The 21,516-nt window shown below is 45.2% G+C and overlaps 1 long non-coding RNA gene across 1 annotated transcript; it reads left to right on the top strand.

The window, feature by feature from the left end:
* Positions 1-3,502: 3,502 nt before the first annotated feature.
* On the top strand, positions 3,503-14,344 carry LOC115504394. Its single transcript, XR_003965680.1, has 3 exons — positions 3,503-3,585; positions 4,068-4,071; positions 14,331-14,344. It is a non-coding gene; the product is annotated as an uncharacterized LOC115504394 (long non-coding RNA).
* The last annotated feature ends 7,172 nt before the right edge of the window (positions 14,345-21,516 follow it).

Here is a 21,516-nt window from a genome sequence, read left to right as displayed (position 1 = left end):
CCACGCCCCCCCTCATCTCGGGAGGGTGTTCACCAATAGGAACCAGTACACTTCAGCGGGGGGGATGTTGATGTATGCGCCTGCACCCATCTCGTGTGCGAGGGTGTTCATGCATGGACACCACAACCCTTGGCGAGGGAGGGCATTTGTCCATGCACCATGCCCTCCTTGGCTCAGGAGGTGTTCACGCATGAGCACAGTGCCCCCTTGGCTTGGGAAGGTGTTCACGTATGTGCATGAACCTGCCCCCCAGCGTGGGAGGGGTGCCCTCCCCCGTCAGGTGCTGGAGGGGGTCACCTGTGCACAGCACCACTAGTCAGCAAGGGAGTAGTGATGCCACTATTAAATCTGACGTTTCATGGATGGCTGTTTTCACTTTCACAGCTGAAGAAGCATGCATCTCTTAAGGTCAGGGGTAGGGTTAGCATTATCGTTAGGGGTTAAGATAACGGCTAGGTCATGCTTGCTCTCCCCCCTCAGCACGGGAAGATTTCACGCATTACCCCACTATCCTGAGCAAGGGAGAGTGTTCACCCTTTCACCCCAACCCCTGAGAGTTGTAAATTATTGAAGCACGTGCTCCACTCCACTTCCACTGGGGAGGGCTTTCACACATGTGTAGATCCCCCCTTCGGGACAGATTGTTCACATATGTGCATGACCACCTGTCGGGTTGGGAGGGTGTTCACTCATGGGCACACCCCACCTCTGCATGGGAGATGGTTCATGCATGTATCTTGCTCACCTCAGCAGGGAGGGTTTTTACTCATGTGCACAGCCCCACCTTGGTGTGGGAGGAGGTCACCCATGCAGAGCGCCACCCTTCAATGAGGGAATAGTGATACCACTATTAAATGTGATGTTTCATGAATGGTTCTTTTCAATTTCACAGCTGAAGTAGCAGACAACTCTTAAGGTAAGGGTTAAGGTTAGCATTACCATTAACAGTTAGGGTAAGGGTTAGGTCATGCTTCCACACCCACCCCCTCGTCTCTAGAGTGTATTCACGCAATAGCACCGCCCCTCAGTGTGGGAGAATATTCATGCATGTGTCCCGCCCCCTTCAGCGTGGGAGGGTGTTCACACATGTGCCCCATCCTCTTCAGCTTGGAAGTGTGTTCACTCATTCTCACATTTGCACTACCCGTCCCAAGGTGAGGGAGGGTGTTCACACATGTGCCCTGTCTCCCTCGGCATGGGAGGTGGTTCACACATGCTCCTCATCCCCTCAGTGAGAGAGGGTGTCACCCATGAACAGTGCCACCCCTCGGAAAGGGAGCACTGTTGCCACTATTAAATGTGACCTTTCATCAATGATTCTTTTCACTTTCACAGCTGAAGCATGCATCACTTAAGGTAAGGGTTAGGGTTAGCATTACATTTAGGCTTTAGAGTAAGGGTTAGGTCATGCTTGCTCCCCCTCTCTGCACAAGAGGTGTTTCACTAATACTCCCTGCCCCCCTTGGCACAGATGGGCACAGCCCTCCCTCCGTGTAGAAGGGTGTTCTCACGCACAACCCTCCTTGGCGACGGGGGGCATTTGTGCACGCACCCTGCCCCATTAGTGCGTGAGTTTGTTCTCGTGTGTGTAAGGCCCCCCTCCTGGAGGAAGGGCGTTCACCCATGTGCACCATCCCCGCACTTTGGCATGAGAAGGTGTTGACCTATGTGACGTGACACGTCAGCATGGGAGATTATTCACGCATCTGCTCCGCCCCCCTCTGCCCGGGAGGGTGTTCATGCATGCGCACAGCCACCAGTCAGTGAGGGACGGTATTCATGCATGCGCACAACAACCCCTCCATGAAGGAGGGCATTCACATATGCACCATGCATCCCTCAACAAGGGAATGGTTCAAGCATGTACCCCATACCCATTTTGGCACGGGAGGGTTTTGCCCTATGCACCTTACCCCCTCAGCGCTGGAGGGTGTTCATAGATGTGCACAGCCCCCTTTGTGGCGGAAGTGTGTTCACACTTCTGAACAACCCCGGCTAGGGGAGGGATGCTATTCGCACGTGGGCCCCACCCCATACCACTGGGTGCTGTTCACACATGTGCACAGCTCTCCCTACTGGCTGAAGAGTGTTCACACATGCACATACTCCTGCTCCAAGAGGTAGGGCGTTTCCACATGAGCACAATCCCCATCAGTGAGGGAGGGTATGCATGCATGCTCCTTACCCACTACCGCAGGAGGCTGTACAGGCATGCGCACAGCCCCCCTACTGGTGTATATTCATGCATGCACACGCGCCCCCCTCCCCTGGGCAAGGAAGGGTGTTCAGGCATGTGCAGAACCACCACCTCAGCCAGGGAGGTCGTTGGTGCATGCGCCCTGCCCCACTTAGCACAGGAGGTGGTTCAGGCTTCCACCTGGCCCCCTGTCAGCATGTGAGTCGGTCACCCATGCACAGCGGCACCCCTCAGGGAGGAAGTACTGATGTCACTATTGAATGTGATGTTTCATGAATGGTTCTTTTCACTTTCACAGCTGAAGAAACACAGCTGAAGAAACGTGGCCAGGGAGGGCGTTGATGTATGCTTCCCGCTCCCCTCGCCAGGATGGTGTTCACGCATGTGCAAAGCCCCCCCCCCCTCCTTGCCAAAGGGGGTTCAGGCATGCCCATAACCCCTGCTCTGTGAGGCAGACCATTTGTACAGGCACACAACCCTCCCTCAGCAAGGGACAGTGTTCATGCTTGGCCCCACTCACCTCGGTGGGAAGGGTGTTCACACATGCACAGAACCCCCCTCAGCATTGGAGGGTGTTCAAACATGTGCCCTACCCCACTTGACGCCAGAGATGGATCAGGATTCTGCCTTGCCCCTGGTTGGTGTGTGAGATGGTCACCCATGCACAGTGCCACCTTTTAGGGAGAGAGTAGTGATGTCACTATTAAATGTGATATTTCACAAATGGTTCTTTCACTTTCACAGCTGAAGAAACACACATCTCTTAAGGTAAGTGTTAGGGTTGGCACTGACATAAGGGGTAGGGTAAGGCTTAGGTAGTACTTCTTCTACCCTGGGTATTAAAGGTTTTCAAGCATTAGCGTCCCCCCCCTTTGGACAGGAGGGTGTTAACACATGCGCCCTCCCACATCAAGGGAGGGGGTCACCATTGCGCCACTGTCTCTGCAATGGAGGGGTGTCACTCATGTTCTTTCCCACACCTTGGCACGGGAGGGGATCATGCATGTGCCCCTTCTGCACCCCTTCATCAGCGATGTAGCCTTGATGTTCCTTTTAGGCCAGACGTATTTTGCACTGCCTCGCCCGCTCAGTGGATTAAGTGTCCCACTTCAGGTCATAGTCTCACAGTTTGTGGTTTTGAACCCTCGCTTCACCTCTGTGCTGATGACTCTGAACATGGAGCCTGCTTCAAATACTGTGTCTCACTCTCTGTCTGCCCCTTCCCCACGTGTGTTCTGTCTGTCTGTATCTCTCTCTCTCTCAAAAAAAACAGTGAAGCTAAAAAGATTTTAAAGCAGCTCCATCGGTCTACTTGTCTTCTTGCCCTATTCCCGCCTCTTCACGGGAAGGTCCATTTAACCGATTGGAAGAGACGGTAAAACCCTTGTGTGACCATTCAAATGAGTCACTATTTAGGAAACAAGTGATTATGCTACTTTTCCATGGTCAGGATACCATGGCCATTTCATGAATGTCCCTAGGCAGGTGGGGCCTCTGAAACTAGAAATGCTAGAGGTGATTTTACTGGTAAACAGGTGGGGTTTGTGTTCGCTGAGTTCCTTTTACTTCGTTTCATCTTTCCTTGATTGCCTATCTGTGTTGGGTCAACAATTGGTTTGATATTGACTTTACAGTTAGGTTATTTTTATCTCATGGTTAACTATCCATGGTTATCCGCTCTGATAGAGCTTAAGCAAGTACAAATATTTCTTGTTGCACATACTAGCATTATTGTTTCCTGTGCACCTGCAGCTGTTTCTCCCAGCCCACGGGGAGCAATCACTTCCCATCCAGCACCACCTGCTTTGTCTTCCTATGCCTAGCAGTGCACGTGCTGGTGCCTGCAGAACTTCCCTTGTTTCTCTGTCAGCTGAGTCTGAATGGGCTTCCTCTCCCACTCATCCCTACTTCTCATCTCTTTAATGGATGACACACATCGCTGAAGGCCACAGTGAAGTCTTAAACTTCAGTATGTGGATTATGTGGCACCATAGTACGGTCTCACTTGATTACCCCCTTTCTTTAAAAATTATTTCCTTTCTCCTCCCACCATCTGGGCTGCTGCTCACCAGTGTCTGTGTTGGTAGGTCCTCATCTTCTTCCTGCCCCCCATCTGCTTTCCATCTGCCCTTACTCTGGGGTGATCTCAATCAGCCTCAGTCTTCTATATGCCAGCAGCTGGGGCCTCTAAGTCTTTATGCGCTGCCCACAGCTGTTCATGTCTCCAGACACCTGACTCCAGCTGTGCACCACACAGGTGCTACCCTCCCCAGACTCTGCTACCTCCCTGTAGGCCTCTCCTATTCCCCTCCCCTTTTTTACTGGGCTGCTGCCACACTGGCCCCTCCATGTTCCCTGAGCTTGTCAGGCACATACTCCTGCTTCAGGTCTTTGCACTCACTTTGCCTCTCTCTGTCGGGGTTATACTTCCACGTGCCAACATGACATACTCCCTCATTTCCGTCATAACCTCGCTCTGACATCACCTGCTCAGTGGAGTCTCTGCTAGCTCTCTATGTAAAACTGAAAACTGTTCCTTCTCTGACCTGAACACCCGATATCCCTTCCCTGCATTCTTTTTCTTCCTGGCCCTTGGCACCATCTGTTTTCTTTCTTGCTTGCTGGATGTCGCCTACTGCAGTCCCTGCCAGATTGTCGGCTCCATGGGGTCCAAAGACCAAACTAGCTTTGTTTAGGGCTGGTTCCTTAGGGCCCTCCAACAGTGCCCGACTCCTTCAAAGGCTCACACACCTTTTGCTGAGCAAGTAAATATTAGGATTTCGTATTATTTTGCTGGGTCCGCCATCACAATGTACCACAGACTGGGTGGCTTAAGCAACAGAAATTGATTTATTTATTTTCTCACACTTGAGATCAAGGTGTGGCCAGGGTGGGTGTCCTCTCTCCATGACTGGTGGATGGCCTCCTTCCCACTGTCTTCATGTGGTCTTCCTTCTGTGTGTGTAGTTGCCAACTCTCTTCCTATAGGACACCAGTTATCAGACTAGAGTCCCTCCCCGCAAATGAGCTCATTCGACCTCCACTTTACCTTTCAAGATCTGGTATCCAAGTACAGTCCCATGGGTAGTTAGGACTTCAACGTATGGATTTTGGGGGCAAATCCATTCCATAACAGGTTTCTGTCTGTTGTACCTAGTCACTACCTACATGGGTTTTTTTTTCTCTATGCCCTTGTGCCCATTATTTGCTCACACAGTGCTAATCCCAGTTTGCCCTTAGCCCAAGTTATAACTCTGTTTATTTATTTGTATAGGCTTGCATCTTCCCTCTACCTCTATACTCCAAGTTCCTAGCTGGCACTGGAATTACATCTTTAGCACGGACATCATAACCTCCAGGTGAGGTAAGTATGATTATTTTCATTTTGAAAATCAACAATCTGAAGCTCAAAAGAGAGTAGGTCATGTTTCTGAGATCACAGTACTAGTAAGTGCTGTCCTTTGGATAACTTTGTTCTCATGGGCTCCAAAGCCCACTTTCTTTCATCTACCACACTGTCCCCAAGATGAACGGGGAAAAGCCATACTTCAGCCTGGTATAATATAAGCAATGGTACGTGTAAAGCTGGTGTAACAATTCAGGAAATGGGATTAAGTTTAGTATCTGAGTAATTATACCCACAGGTTGAATTTCAATATCATATCCTTTTATTTTTTACTGCTGCAACTTCTGTTATCCTTAATGATTATATAAACATATTCTTCCCTTTGCAAAATTTAGCCAGTAAGAATACTGAGAGAGTTTGTTTCCTTTGTAACAGGTCTGAATTATACAATGAATTCATAATGTCAAGATAATAGCTGTTATTTTTTCCTACAATATAGAGGAAAAGGTCATTGCCTTTGTTGTAAGAGCTTACCATGTGTTCTTGGTAACATGACTGAGCTGTATTGGTGAAAACCCATCATAGATTTTGAAAGTCAGTTATTTATAGTTAAGAGAGTATCGTTCTTTCTTTGGGTCCAGCTGATTTTTTGAAATAGAACTTAGGATTTTTCTGCATAGATTGTCTATTTCAGAAGGAGCTTTGTTTTAAAAAGTATGTTATATTTGCATTCATGCAAGTTGTACCATCATTAAATTGACAGGAAAGCAGCTGTTAATAGTTGTCATTTGGACATGTAGATGGAAATCCTAAGGGTCATGGTGTGACTCCTTACACATGTTGAGCTCTGGTTTCATTTGGCATTTCCAAACCATTGCCATGACCTTATGAATGTTGATCAAGTGGCCATATACTGGTTGTTTTAAATTGGTATCAGTGGTGTAGAGATGATTCTTAAGTTGTGTATGAGGAAGCTGTTGGTTTTCTGCTTCTATGTCTGTGTAGCTCCTAAAAATAGAAGACTAGCGCACCTTATCAAAATTAATTTTGTTCAAAGTCAATGCAACTTGTGAATGAGCTAAAGGCTTAGATAATAGTCAATACTTTTGGAGTCTGATATTTGCAAATTTAAAATAGGTCTTCGGGCATCTGTGTGGCTCAGTTGGTTAATCATCTGACTTTGGCACAGGTCATGATCTCACTGCTCATGACTTTGAGCTCCATGTTGGGCTCTGTGCTGGCAGCTGGGAGCCTGGAGCCTGATTGCGATTCTGTGTTCCCTCTCTCTGCCCCTCCCTGGCTCATGCTGTTTCTCTCTCTCAAATATTAACTTAAACATAGAAAATAGGTCTAGAATAAATCTGTAGACCATAACATATTTATAGTGACGGCTGATTGAAACAAAGAAATAGCCTGAAATTCCAAAAATACATTACTGTTGTTTCCCTAGGCTCCCATTAAATGCCAGGTGGACCATTAAGCTGAATACAAGCAGTAATCTTTTAGTAACTTGGAAGAGATAAGCATACTATCATAGCTAGTAAGGTTTGGTATATGTCGTTTTGGTAGACCTATTTTCTTTAATGATCAAAAAATTAATTTGAGGTCTCTTTTATTTGGGTATTCAGGATTAAGAGAAGTTACCCGAGGCAAATGAATTAAGACCATTTTAGAACTGACCTGGACTTAAAAAGCCAGAGACTGGAGTCATGATAAAGATAGTTTGAACATGCCATTTCATCAAATAAAAAAAAATACAGCTCCTGAATGACAATCATCATGTTGGAAGAGAGTTTCTGGCATTCCCTCCACAAATGGTGCATGATTTTCAGTCAAGGATGCAGCCTCACTGACTGTACTTTTACTGACATGATGGTTCAGATACCAACAATGTTGTCTGTTGGGATTGTCTTTTACAAAACTGATATCCTTTCGGTTTTCAGCTTAATTAATATACTAAAGAGAAAAAAATGTTTCCCTCTTTCTGAAAAATAATCCCAGTTGTATTTAGAGTTATCATAAACATAGTATTTCTAAAAATGGTTAATAAATTGGAAGTCAATATAAATTTGCTTGTGAAGTTATCAAATGGAAAACTGTTGCCAAAGCAGTTATTTTACGTTTTATAGGAAAACTAATCTTTTATGTCCTTACTGCATTTATGTTATATCCTATTCACTTTTGTTTCATGCTGTGTGTGTGTGTGTGTGTGTGTGTGTGTGTTTGCAATTAAGTGAAATGTGCAATATTTGGTCATTTAAAAAGATTCACTAGGGGCGCCTGGGTGGTGCAGTCGGTTAAGCGTCCGACTTCAGCCAGGTCACGATCTCGCGGTCCGTGAGTTCGAGCCCCGCGTCAGGCTCTGGGCTGATGGCTCAGAGCCTGGAGCCTGTTTCCAATTCTGTGTCTCCCTCTCTCTCTGCCCCTCCCCCGTTCATGCTCTGTCTCTCTCTGTCCCAAAAATAAATAAACGTTGAAAAAAAATTAAAAAAAAAAGATTCACTAATTTAGGCAAAGTCAGCCATAAACAAATGCAATACATTATGTCCAAAGTAGTCAAGCAGATTTTGCATCATGAATAAAAGTTGCTTTATCTCAAATGAATTTGCTTTTCTCTTTTCTTTTTAACAAGCCAAGTCAAAGGTGAATATCTTCTTTCTGCTCACCTTGAGGCAGGGCAAGAGCAGATTTGTGTCAGAGCGCACTGTCCGTATTTATGAGAAACTAGGGAAATTAAGAAAGCCACTTAGGTACAAACCTTAGTGGGGACTCATGACTGACTCAGCTTTTCAACAATATTCTGTTGGGATGTCTTTTATTTACTGGTTTATTTTTTTTTAATTTTTAGTTAATTTATTTTTTAAATTTACATCCAAGTTAGCATAATGTGGAACAATGATCTCAGTAGTAGATTACTTAAAGTCCCTTACCCATTTAGCACATCAGCACTCCCACAGTCCCTCCAGTAACCCTGTTTGTTCTCCACATTTAAGAGTTTTTTTTTTGTTTTTGTCCTCCTCCATGTTTTTATATTATTTTGCTTCCCATCCCTTATATTCATCTGATTTGTATCTTAAAGTCCTCATATGAGTGAGGTCCTAGAATATTTGTCTTTCTCTGACTAAATTCGCTTAGCATAATACCCTCTAGTTCCTTCCATGCAAGTTAAATGGCAACATTTTATTCTTTTGGATTGTTAAGTAATACTCTATTGTGTATGTACGTGTGTGTGTGTGTGTGTGTGTGTGTGTGTGTGTGTATGTATATACACACACATACGTATGCATATACACCACATCTTCTTTATCCATTCATCCATCGATGGACATTTGGGTTTTTTCCATACTTTAGCTGTTGTTGATAGTGCTTCTATAACTTTGGGGTTCATTTTCCCTTCAAAATAGCACATCTGTATCATTTGGATAAATACCTAGTAGTCCAACTGCTGGGTTGTAGGGTAGTCCTCTTTTTCATTTTGTGAGGAACCTACCTACTGGTTTCCAGAGTGACTGTACCACTTTGCATTCCCGCCAGCAGTGCAAGAGTTCCTCTTTCTCCACTTCCTCGCCAACATCTGTTGTTGCCTGAGTTGTTAATGTTAGCCATTCTCACAGGGGTGAGGTGTTATCTCATTGTGTTTTTGATTTGTACTTCCATGATGATGAGTGATGTTGAGCGTTTTTTCATGTTTCATTTGGCCATCTGGATGTCATCCTTGGAAAGTGTTTGCTCATGTCTTTGCTCATTTCTTCACTGGATTACTTGTTTTTTGGGTATTGAGTTTGATATGTTATTTATAGATTTTGCATACTAATCCTTTATCTCATATGTCGTTTGCAAATATCTTCTCCCATTCTGTTGGTTGCCTTTTAGTTTTGCTGATTGTTTCCTTCACTGTGCAGAAGCTTTTTATTTTGATGAGGTCCTAATCGTTCATTTTTGCTTTTGTTTCCCTTGCCTCCAGAGACTTGTTGACTAAGAAGTTGTGGGAGCAAACATCAAAGAGGTTTCTGCCAGCTTTCTCCTCGAGGGTTTTGATGGCTTCCTATGTTACATTTAGGTCTTTCATCCATTTTGAGTGTCTTTCGTCCATTTTGAGTGTGAGAAAGTGGTCCAGACTCATTCTCCTGTATGTCGCTGTCCAGTTTTCCCAGCACTCTTGCTGAGGAGACTGTATTTATTCCATTGGATATTCTATCCTTTTTGTCAAAGATTAGTTGGCCATACGTTTCTGGGTCCATTTCTGTGTTCGTATTCTCTTCCATTGATGTGAGTGTCTGTTCTTGTGCCAAGAGCATACTGTCTTGGTGATTACTGCTTTGTAATACAGCTTGAAGTCCAGGATTGTGATGCCTCCTACTTTGGTTTTCTTTTTCAAGATAGCTTTGGCTATTCAGGGTCTTTTCTGGTTCCATACAAATTGTAGGATTCTTTGTTGTAGCTCTGTGAAAAATGATGGTGTTACTTTGATAGGTATTGTGTTGACTATGTAGATTGTTCTGGGTACTATTGACATTTTAACAATATTTGTTCTTCCTATCCAGGAGCATGCAATATTTGTCTTTTCTGTGTGTTTGCCATCTGCAATTTCTTTCATAAGCTGTCTATAGTTTTCAGTGTATAGATTTTTCACCTATTTGGTTAGATTTATTCCTAGGTATTTTATGGTTTTTGGTGTAATTGTAAATGGGATCAATTCCCTGATCCCTCTTTCTCTTGCTTCATTGTTGCTGCATAGGAATGCAACTGATTTCTGTGCATTGATGTTATATCCCGCCACTTTGCTGAATTCCTGTATTATTTCTAGCAGTTTTTTGTTGGACTATTGTGGGTTTTCCACATAGAGTTTCATGCCATCTATGAAGAGTGAAAGGTTGAGCTCCTCCTGGATGATTTAGATGCCTTTTATTTCTTTGTGTTGTTTGATTGCTGAGGCTAAGACTTCCAATATTATGTTGAATACCAGTGGCGAGAGTGGACATCCTTGTCTTGTTCCTGACCTTAGGAGGAAAGCTCTCAGTTTTGCCCCTTTGAGGATGATATTAGCATCGGGTCTTTCATATATGCCTTTTATGATCTCGAGGTATGATCCTTCTATCCCTACATTATTGAGGGATATTATCAAGAAAGGATGCTGTATTTTGTCAAATGCTTTCTCTGCATCTATTGAGAGGATCATGTGGTTCTTGCCCTTTCTTTTATCGATGTGATAAGTCACATTGATTGTTTTGTGGATATTGATCCCGATTTGCATTCCAGGTATTAATCCCACTTGGTCGTGGTGAGTAACGTTTAAATGTATTGTTGGATCTGGTTGGTTCATATCTTGTGGAAGATTTTTGTATCCATGTTCGTCATGAAAATTTGTGTATACTTCTCCTTTTTAGTGGGTCTTTTTCTGGTTTTGGAATCAAGGTAATGCTGGGTTCAGAGAAAATGTTTGGAAGTTTTCCTTCCATTTCTTTTTTTGGGACAGCTTCAAGAGCATAGGTGTTAACTCTTCCTTAAATATTTGGTAGAATTCCCTGGAAAGCCATCTGGCCCTAGGCTCTTTTTCTTGGGAAATTTTTGATTACTAATTCAATGTCCTTACTGGTTATGGGTCTGTTCAAATTTTCTGTTTCTTCCTGTTTCAGTTTTGTTAGTTTATATATTTTTAGGAATTTGTCTGTTTCTTCCATATTGTCCATTTTATTGGCATATATTTACTGATAATATTCTCTTATTATTTGTATTTCTGCTGTGTTTGTTGTGACCTCTCCTCTTTCATTCGTGATTTTATTTATTTGGGTCCTTTCCTTTTTCTTTTTGATCCAACTGGCTAGTGGTTTATCAATGTTATTAATTATTTCAAAGAACAAGCTTCTGGTTTCATTGATCTGTTCTACTGTTTTGTGTGTGGGTGGAGGGGGTTATTTGTTGTTGTTTTTTTCTGTGTGTGTTTTTGTTTTCAGTTTCGATAGCATTGATTTTCGCTGTAATCTTTATCATTTCTTGTCTTCTGCTGGTTTTGGTTTTATTTGTTGTTCTTTTTCCACCTCTTTAAGGTATAAAGTTGGGCTGTGTATCTGAGACCTTCTTACCTCTTTTGGAAGGCCTGGATTGCTATAAACTTCCTCTTATGACTACCTTCGCTGAATCCCAGAGGTTTAGGGGTGTGGTGTTATCCGTTTTGTTGGCTTCCATGTACTTTTTAATTTTGTCTTTAACTTCTTGGTTCACCCATTCATTCCTTTTTTTTTAATTTTATTTTTTATGTTTTAAAATTTACATCCCAATTAGTTAGCATATAGTGCAACGATGATTTCATGAGTATATTCCTTAATGCCCCTTACCCATTTAGCCCAACCCCCTCCTACATCCTGTCCAGTAACACTCTGTCTGTCCTAAATAGTTATGAGTCCATTCTGTTTTGTCCCCCTCACTGTTTTTATTTTCTTTTTGTTTCCCTTCCCTTATGTTCATATGTTTTGTCTCTTAAAGTCCTCATGTGAGTGAAGTCATATGATTTTTGTCTTTCTCTGACTAATTTCACTTAACATAATACCCTACAGTTCTAACCACGTAGTTGCACATGGCAAGATTTCAGTCTTTTTGGTATATATATCACTTCTTTATCCCTTCGTCCATTGGTGGACATTTGGGCTCTTTCCATACTTTGGCTATTGTTGATAGTGCTGCTATAATCATGGGGGTGGTGCATGTGTCCCTTCAAAACAGCACACCTGTATCCCTTCGATAAATGCCTAGCAGTGCAATTGTTGGGTCGTAGAGTAGTTCTGTTTTTAGCTTTTTTGAGGAACCTCCATACTGTTTACAGAGTGGCTGCACCAGCTTGTATTCCACCATTCATTCTTTAGTAGTATGTTCTTTGGTCTCCAAGTGTTTCTTATCTTTCCAAATTTTTTCTTGTGGTTGATTTTGAGTTTCATAGCATTGTGGTCTGATAATATGCACGGTATGATCTCGAACTTTTTGTACTTGTTGAGGGCTGATTTGTTTTCCAGTATGATATCTATTCTGCAGACGTTCCATGTGTCCTGGAGAAGAATGTACATTTTGCTGCTTTAGGATGAAATGTTCTGAATATAACTGTTAAGTCCATCTGGTCCAGTGTCTCACTCATATCCATTGTTTGTCTGTTGATTTTCTGTTTAAATGATCTTTCTGTTGTCATAATGGGGTGTTGAAGTCCCATACTATTATGGTTTTATTATCAATGAGCTTCTTTATATTTGTGATTAATTGATTTATATCTTTGGTTGCTTTCACATTGGGGGCATAAATGTTTACAATTGTTAAGTCTTCTTGGTGGGTAGACCCCCCTCAATTATGATACAACACACTTATTCATCTCTTGTTACAGTCTTTATTTTGAAGTCTAGATTTTCTGATATGAGTAGGCTACTCCGTCTTTCTTTGGCGACCATTAGCATGATAGATGGTTCTGCAGCCCCTTGCTTTCAATGTGAAGGTGTCTTTAGGTCTAATATGGGTGTCTTATAAACAGCATATAGATGGATCTTGTTTTTTTCCCCACCCTGTTACCTTGTGTCTTTTGATTGGAGCATCTATGCCATTGACGTTTAGAGTGAGTACTCACAGATGAGATTATTGCCATTATGTGTCTTGTAGCGTTGGATTTTGTGGTGGTGTTTTTTGTGCTATCCAGTCTTTGGTACTTTTGGTGTTTTTTTAATTTTTTTAAATCTTTTCTCCCCTTAGAGAGCCCCCCTGAAAATTCCTTGAGGAATTGCTTAGTGGTCAGTCACGAACTCCTTTAAGTTTTATTTGTCTGGGAATCTTTTAATCTGTCCTTCTATTTTGAACGACAGACTTGCTGGATAAGGAATTCTTGGCTGCATAGTTTTCTGATTCAGCACATTGAGTATATCTTGCCACTCCTTTCTGGCCTGACAAGCCTCTGTGAGTAGGTCTGCTGCAAACCTGATCTTTGTTGTCTTCCCTTGTTGGTTAAGGACTTTTTTTCCCTTGCTGCATTCATGATTCTTTCCTTGCCTGAGTATTTTGTGAATTTGAATATGATATTCCTTTTACTGGTGGATTTTTGTGGGATCTTATGAGAGTCCTCTGTGCTTCCTGGACTTTAATGTCTGTGCCTTTTCCTAGGTAAAAAAAATATCCGCTATGATTTGCTGACTTAACACTTCTACCCCTTTGTCTCTCTCTTCATCTTCTGGGAGCCCTCTGATTCTGATGTTGTCCTTTTTAATGAGACAGGGTTAGGTGTAGGTTGAGGGTTATGGTTAGGGTTAAGGTTAGGGTTAGACTTAAGTCCCAGGATGCTCCAGGCACTGAAACCCCAACAGTGCACTTGTCTCCACGAAGGGCTGAGTGGAGTACACAAGGGACGGTGCCAGTCAGGATTAGTCTTTGGGTTACAAGACCAGACAACTCTATGGGACGTTCTTCAGGTAGGCCTCAGAAATACTCTCTTGTAGACACACTCGCACTTTGGAAATCACATGGTGATGTTTCAGGTTCCATGCCAAGTGTTTCTGCACCTATTTTTGAACCCGTGTGCGTGTTGTAGTCAGACTTTGGAATTGGGTCCCATGGGGAGAGAGCCATAGCTATGGTTAGGGTTCAGACCAGGGACATTGACAGGGCTGAGGCAACACCAGTATCATGCATTCCATGGAGGACTGAGGTGACGACACATGCACAGCTGTGGGCCTGCTGTAGAGTTAGTGTGATACATAGGGTTAGGAGCAGGTTGAGTGTTAGGGTTAGGATTACGGTTAGGGTTAGGGTATGTCCCAGGAGACTCCAGGCACTGACCCCACATCAGAGCAACTGTCTCTCTGAAGGGCTGAGTGGAGTACACAAGGGAAGATGCCGGTCAGGATTAGTCTTTGAGTTCCAAGGCCAGACAAATGTATGGGCCACCCTTCAGGGAGGCCTCAGGAATCCTCTTGGGCAGCTGCAGCCAGGCCCTTGAAAGGACATGGTGATGTTCCAGGTTTTTTGCTGAGTGAAACCGTACCACTTCATGCACCCAGACACGTGGTGTTTTCAGACTTTGGTATTGGGTCCCCATGGGGAGAGACCTTAGCTAAATTTAGGGTTCGTTTGAGTGACATAACCAGTGCCGAAGCGAATCCAGTCTTGTGATCTCCATGGAGGGTTGAAGTGAAGGCCCATGCGAAGGTGCAGGTCATGAGTAGGCTTTGAATTGAGATAGGGTTAGGGATCTGTTGAGAGTTCTGGCTAGTGTTAGGGTTAGGGTTAGTTCCCAGGGGGATCCAAGCACTGACCCCATAACAGTGCACTTGTCTCCCTGAAGGGCTGAGTGGAGGGCACAGTGGATCGTGCTCGTCAGGATTAATTTTTGGGTTCAAAGGCCAGACAACTGTACGGGCCACTAGTCGGGTAGGTGTCAGGAATTCTCAGGGGCAGCTACAGTGGGGTTTGGAAACAACATATTGATGTTCTAGGTTCTATGCCTGGTGATACTGCACCGCTTCAGGACCCCAGGCACGTGGGGTTGTCAGACTTTGGTATTGGGTACCCATGGGGAGAGAGCCTTAGCTAGGGTTAGGGTTCGATCCAGGGACATCACCAGTGTTGATGAGACCAGTCTCGTGACCTTCCTCGACGGCTGAAGTGAGGGCCCATGTGACGGTGCGCTTCAAGTGTAGGGTTAGAGTTTGAGACAGGGTTTGGGTTCGTCTGAGGGTTCTGGTTAGGGTTACTGTTAGGTTTAGGTCTCAGGAACCTCCAGACACTGACCCCAAGGCAGTGCAGATGTTTCCCCGAAGGCCTGATTGGAAGACACAAGGGAGTCATGCCCGTCATGATTATCTTTGGATTCTAGGCCACACAAATATCTGGGCCACCCTTCGGGTAGGCCTCAGTAAACCTCTCTTTCAGCTGCAGTCACCCTTAGAAAATGACGTACTGATGTTCCACCTTCCATGGCGAGTATTTCTGCACCGATTCTTGAACCTTGAGCAGGCTGTTGTCAGACTTTGGAATTGGGTCCCCATGGTGAGAGAGTGTTACCTAGGGTTAGGATTCGGTCCAGGGAAATAGACGTGGCTCAAGCGACTCCAGTTTTGTGATCTCCCTCAAGGGCTGAAATGAGGGCACATGGGAGGGTGTGGGTCAAGTGTATGGTTAGTTTTAGAGAATGGGTTAAGTGTAGGGTGAATGTTATGGTTAGGGTTACGTTTAGTGTTAGTGTTAGGTCCCAGGAGGCTCCAGGCACTGACCCCACAGCAAAACCTTTGTCTCCCCAAAGGGCTGAGTGGAGGACACAAGGGAGGGTGCTGGTCAGGATTAGTCTTTGGGTTTCAAGGCCAGATGAATGTATGGGCCATCCTTCAGGTAGGCCTTAGGAATCCTCTTGTGCAGATGCAGTCACGCTTTGGAAACGACATGGTGATATTACACGCTCCATACCGAGTATTTCTGCACCGATTCTCGAACCCGTCTGCGTGGAATTGTCAGACTTTGGAATTGGGACCCCATGGGAAGAGAGCCTTAGCTAGGTTTAGGATTCGGTCCAAGAAATTTGCCAGGGCTGAAGTGACACCAGTGTTGTTAATTCCATGGAAAGTGAAGTGAGGGAAAATGCATGGCAGTGACTCCGCTGTAGAGTTAGTGTGCTAGATAGGGTTAGGTGTAGGGTGAGGGTTATGGTTTGGGTCATGGATAGGGTTCGGGTTAGGTCCCAGGAGACTCCAGGCACGGAACCCACAGTAGATCAGTTGTCTTCCTGAAGGGCTGAGTGCACTACACAAGGAAGGGTGCAGGTCAGCATTAGTCTTTGGGTTCCAAGGCCAGAAAAATGTATTGGCCACCCTACAGGTAGGCCTCAGGAATCCTCTCATGTAGCTGCAGTTGCGCTTTGCAAATGACATGGTGAATTTCCATGTTCCAATCCGAGTATTTCCGCACTGATTGTCGATCTCGTGTGCGTGCTGTTGTCAGACTTGAAATTTATTCCACATGGGGAGAGAGCCTTAGCTAGGGTTAGGGTTCGGTCCTGGGAAGTCACCAGGGCTGAAGCGACTCCAGTTTTCTGATCTTCCTAGAGGGCTGATTTGAGGGCCCATGCGAAGTTGCAGGTGAAGTACAGGGTTAGGGTTAGAGATAGGGTTAAGTGTAGGTTGAGGGATATGGTTTGGGTTACGGTTTCGGTTAGGGTTAGGTCCCAGGAGGCTCCAAGTGCTGATTCCACAATAGTGCTATTGTCTCCCCGAGGGGCCGAGTGGTGTCCCCAGGGAGGGTGTCAGTCAGGATAAGTCTTTGGGTTCCAATTCCAAACTAATGTATGGGAGACACTTCGGATAGGCCTTAGGAATCCTCTTGTGCAGCTGCAGTCGCGCTTTGGAAATGACGTGGTGATGTTCCACATTTCGTGTAGAGTATTTCTACACCGATCTCGAAACCGTGTGTGTGCTGTTGTCAGTCTTTGGAGTTGGTTCCCCATGGGGTTATCGCCTTAACCAGGGTTAGGGTTAGGTCCAGGTAAGTCAGCAGGGCCGAAGTGACTCCAGGTTCGTGACCTCCCTCGCGGGCTGAATTGAGGGCCCAGCGATGATGCGGGTCAAGTGTAGGGTTAGAGTTCAATATAGGATTAGGTTTCGGTTGAGGGTTCTGGTTAGGATTATGTTTAGGGTTAGGGTTAGAATTAGGTCCCAGGAGGCTCCAGGCACTGAACGCACAGCAGTGCAGTTGTCTCCCCGCTGGGCTGAGCGTACAATGGAGGGGGCTAGTCAGGATTAGTCTTTTGGTTCCAAGGCCTGACAACTCTATGGGTCACTGGTGTAGTAGGCCTCAGGAATCCTATCAGGCAGCTGCAGCCAGGCCTTCGAAAGCACATGGGGACCTTCCAGGTTCTATCCCAAGTGATCCTGCACCGCTTCTGGAGCCCAGGTGTGTGGTGTTGTTAGACTTTGGTATTGGGTCCACATGGGGAGAGAGCCTTAGCTAGGCTTAAGGTTCTGTCCCTGAATGTCGCCAGGTCCGAAGTGACTCCAGTCTCGTGATGTCCCTCCAGGGATGAAGTGAGAGCCATTCAACGGTGATGGTCAAGTGGAGGGTTAGTGTTTGAGATAGGATTAAGTTTCGGTTGAGGGTTCTGGTTAGGCTTAGGTTTAGGGTAGTGTTAGGACCCAGGATGCTCCAGGCGCTGAACCCACAGCAGTGCAGTTGTCTTCCCGAAGGGATAAGGTGAGGGCACATGGTAGGGTGCCAGTCAGGATTAGTCTGGGCTTCCAAGACCACACAACTCTTTGGGCCACTGGTCAGTGAGGCCTCTGGAATCCTCTCAGGATGCCGCAGCCAGGTCTTTGAAAGGACATTGTGTTGTTCCAGGTTCTATGCTGAGTGATCCTGCACCGCTTCTGGACCCCAGGTGCATGGTGTTGTCAGACTTGGTTTTGGGTCCCCATGGGGAGAGAGCCTTAGCTAGGGTTACCTAGGGTTAGGGTTCGGTCCAGGAACATCGCCAGGGCTGAAGCGACTCTGGTCTCGTGATCTCCCTCGAGGGCTGAAGTGAGGGCCCATGCGACGGTGCGGGTCAAGTGTAGAGTTAGGGTTACAGATAGGGTTAGGTGTAGGGTGAGGGTTATGTTTAAGGTTATGTTTAGGGTTAGGGTTAGGTCTCAGGAGTCTCCAGACACCCCACAGCGGAGCAATTGTCTCCCCAAATGTCTGAGTGGAGTACACAAAGGAAGGTGCCGGTCAGGATTAGTTTTTGGGTTCCAAGGCCCGACAAATATATGGGCACCCTTTGGTTAGGCCTCAGAAATCCTCTCATGTAGCTGCAGTTGCGCTTTGCAAATGACATTGTGATGTTCCACATTCCATGGCGAGTATTTCTGCACCGATTCTTGAACCCGTGTGCGTGCTGTTGTCAGACTTTGGAATTGGGTTGCCATGGGAAGAAAGCTTTACCTAGGGTTAGGGTTCCATCCAGGGACATTGCCAGGGCCAAAGTGACACCAGTATTGTGAATCCATGGAGGGTGACGTGAGGGCACATTCACAGCTCTGGGTCTGGTTTAGAGTTAGTGTGATAGATAGGGTCAGGTGGAGGGTGAGGGTTATGGTTAGGGTTATGGTTAGGGTCAGGGTTATGTCCCAGGAGGCTCTAGGTACTGACCCCACAGCAGAGGAGTTGTCTCCCCGAAGGTTTCAGTGGAGTACACAAGGGTGGATGCTGGTCAGGATTAGTCTTTGGGTTCCACGGCCAGTCAAATGTATGGGCCACCCTTCTGGTGGGTCTCAGGCATCCCCTCGTACAGCTTTCACCCCGAAGTTGTCTCCCCGAAGGGCTGAGTGGAGTACACAAGGGAGGTTTCCAGTAAGGATTCGTCTTTGGGTACAAAGCCCAGACAAGTGTATGGAACGCTCTTCCTGTAGTACTCATAAATCCTGTGTTGTAGCTGTAGTCATACTTTGGATATGACATGGTGATGTTCCATGTTATGTTGAGTATTTCTGCACCGATTCTGGAACCCATGTACACGCTGTTGTCAGACTTTGGAATTGGGTCTCCATGGGGAGAGAGCCTTAGCTAGGGTTAGGGTTCGGTACAGGGACGTCGCCAGAGCCGAAGCGATACCATTCTCGTGAATTCCATGGAGGGCTGAAATGTGGGCACATGGGCAGGTGTGGTTCTGGTTTAGAGTTAGTGTGAGAGTTCGTGTTAGGTTTAGGTGTAGCGTTAGGGTTACAGTTCTGTTTATGGTTGACATTAGTTCCCAGAAGGTTCTAGACCCTGAACCTACAGCAGTGCAGTAGTCTCCCCGAAGGGCTGACTGGAGTGCAGAAGGAAGGATACTGGTGAGCATTAGTCTTTGCGTTCCACGGCCCCACACCTATATCCGCACTCTTCGGTAGGCCTCAGGAATTGTCCTGTGCATCTGAAGCCCTGCTTTGGAAATGACATGGTGATGTTCCACGCTTCACACACAATTATCCTGCACCACTTCTCAACCAATTGTGCCTGCTCTTGTCAGACTGTGGAAATTCGGTCTCCATATGCAGAAAGCCTTAGCTACAGTTAGGGTTTTGGCCAGGGAAATCTCCAGGGCTGAAGTGACACCAGGCCTGTGATCTCCCTGTATCGATGATATGAGGGCACATGCATGGTGCGAGTCAGGTGTAGGGTGAGTGTTAAAGATGAGGTGAGGTTTAGGTTCATGTGTATACTGTGGGTCACTGTTAAGATTAGGGCTTGGTAACAGGAGGCTCCTGGTGCTATACCCCCAGTAGGGCCATTGTCACCCCACAAGGCTGAGTAGAGGGGTCTAAGGAGGGTCCCAGTAAGGCTGAGTTTTCGTTGCCAGTGCCACTCCTCGGTTAGACCTCAAGAAGTCCCCTGTGGAGCTCCTTCTGGTCTTTGGAAATGTCATGGTGATGTTCCAGGTTCCATGCCATGTAATCCTCCTCCGCTTCTGAGCCCCATGTCCGTCATGTCCTCAGACTTAGGGTTGGGTCCCCATTAGGAGAAAGCTTTTGCCAAGGTTAAGGTTCGTTCCATGGATGTTGCCAGGGCCAAAGCGACACCAGTGCCATGATCACCCTTAGGGCTGAATGAGGGTCCATGCGCGGGTGCGGGTCATGTGTAGGGTTAGGTTTAGAATTGGGGTGAGGTTTAGTTTGAGTGGTATGTGAGTGTCACAGTTAAGGTTAGGTGTTAGGGGTTTGGGTTTGAGAGTTAGGGTAATGGTTAGATAGTGGGGTTAGGGTAAGTTGATAGCATTAGTGTTAGGGTTTGCGTTAGGTTTAGGGATAAGGTGAGGTCTAGGTCTAGGACTTGGGTTTGGGTTATGGGTGTGGATTTTCGATTAGCGGTTAGTGTTAGGGTTAGTGTTAGAGTTTTATGGTTAGGGTTAGGGTTAGTTTTAGGTTTTATAATTTTAGGGTTAGAGGGTAAAGTTAGAGCATAGGGTTAGGGTTATAGGGTTAGAGTTATAGGATTAGGGTTAGAGGTTTAGGCTCAAGGTTAGGGTAGTTCAGGTTTTGTTTACTTTCTCGGTTCGGTAGTGTTAGGTTTGGGTTTAGGCGTAGGGATACGGACAGGGTTTAGTATTAGGGTTATGGTTAAGGTTAGCTGTTATGTTTTGGTGTTGGGATTTGGGTTAGTTTAAGGTTAGGTGTAGGAGAAGAAGTAATTTAGGTTTACACTCCCACTTGGAGTGGGGAGATGTTCATGCATAGACACCGCCCTCCATCTGGGAGGGAGTGTGTTCATTTTTTTTTTTGCCCCTGTCTCTCTGCACTGGAGGTTTTTTTCACCTCGCCCCATTCTTGCTTGGCTCTGGACTCTTTCACACCGTCATCCTACCTCTCTCGGTATGATAGGATTTCGCTTTCTGCCTCATCCGTTTTTGATGCATGGGGTGCATAGTTTTATTCTCTATATCATTTATTTCTTTTCTGATTTTAATTATTTTCTTCATTCTGTCCTTTGGGAGTTTTGTTTGTTGTCCTTTGTCTGGTTTTTATTTTATAAGGTTTGGAGTTTACTTCAGTGTTTTTTTTTTTTTTTTTTTCCTTAGGCAGACTTGTATTGTTGTAAACTTCCCTGTTACAACCAGTTTTCCTGCTTTACAGAGGTTTGGATTGTTGTGTTTTCATTTTCATTTGTTTCCATGTTTTTTTTTTTTTTCTCTTTGATTTGTTGGTTGAGCCATTGATTTTTTAGTAGCATGTTATTTAACTTCCATGATTTTGTGCCTTTTCCAGATTTTTTTTTCTTGTTGTAGACTTCTAGTTTCATAGCATTGTGGTCTTGAAAAGACACACGGTATGGCGTCAATCGGTTTGATTTTGTTTTGGCTTGGTTTATGACCTAATATTTATCGAGCATGGGGAATGTTCTATGTGCACGTAAAACGAATGTGTATTGTGCTGTTTTAGGATGGAATGTCTAAAACATATCTGTTAAGTCCAATGGTCTACTCTATCATTCAAAGTCTCTACTTCCTTGTTGA

This window comes from Lynx canadensis, chromosome E3, assembly GCF_007474595.2.
Source record: "Lynx canadensis isolate LIC74 chromosome E3, mLynCan4.pri.v2, whole genome shotgun sequence".
In the NCBI taxonomy this organism is placed as follows: Eukaryota; Metazoa; Chordata; class Mammalia; order Carnivora; family Felidae; genus Lynx; species Lynx canadensis.
Note: the sequence above shows the minus strand (reverse complement) of the source record. Positions and strands in the feature narration are given on the sequence as shown.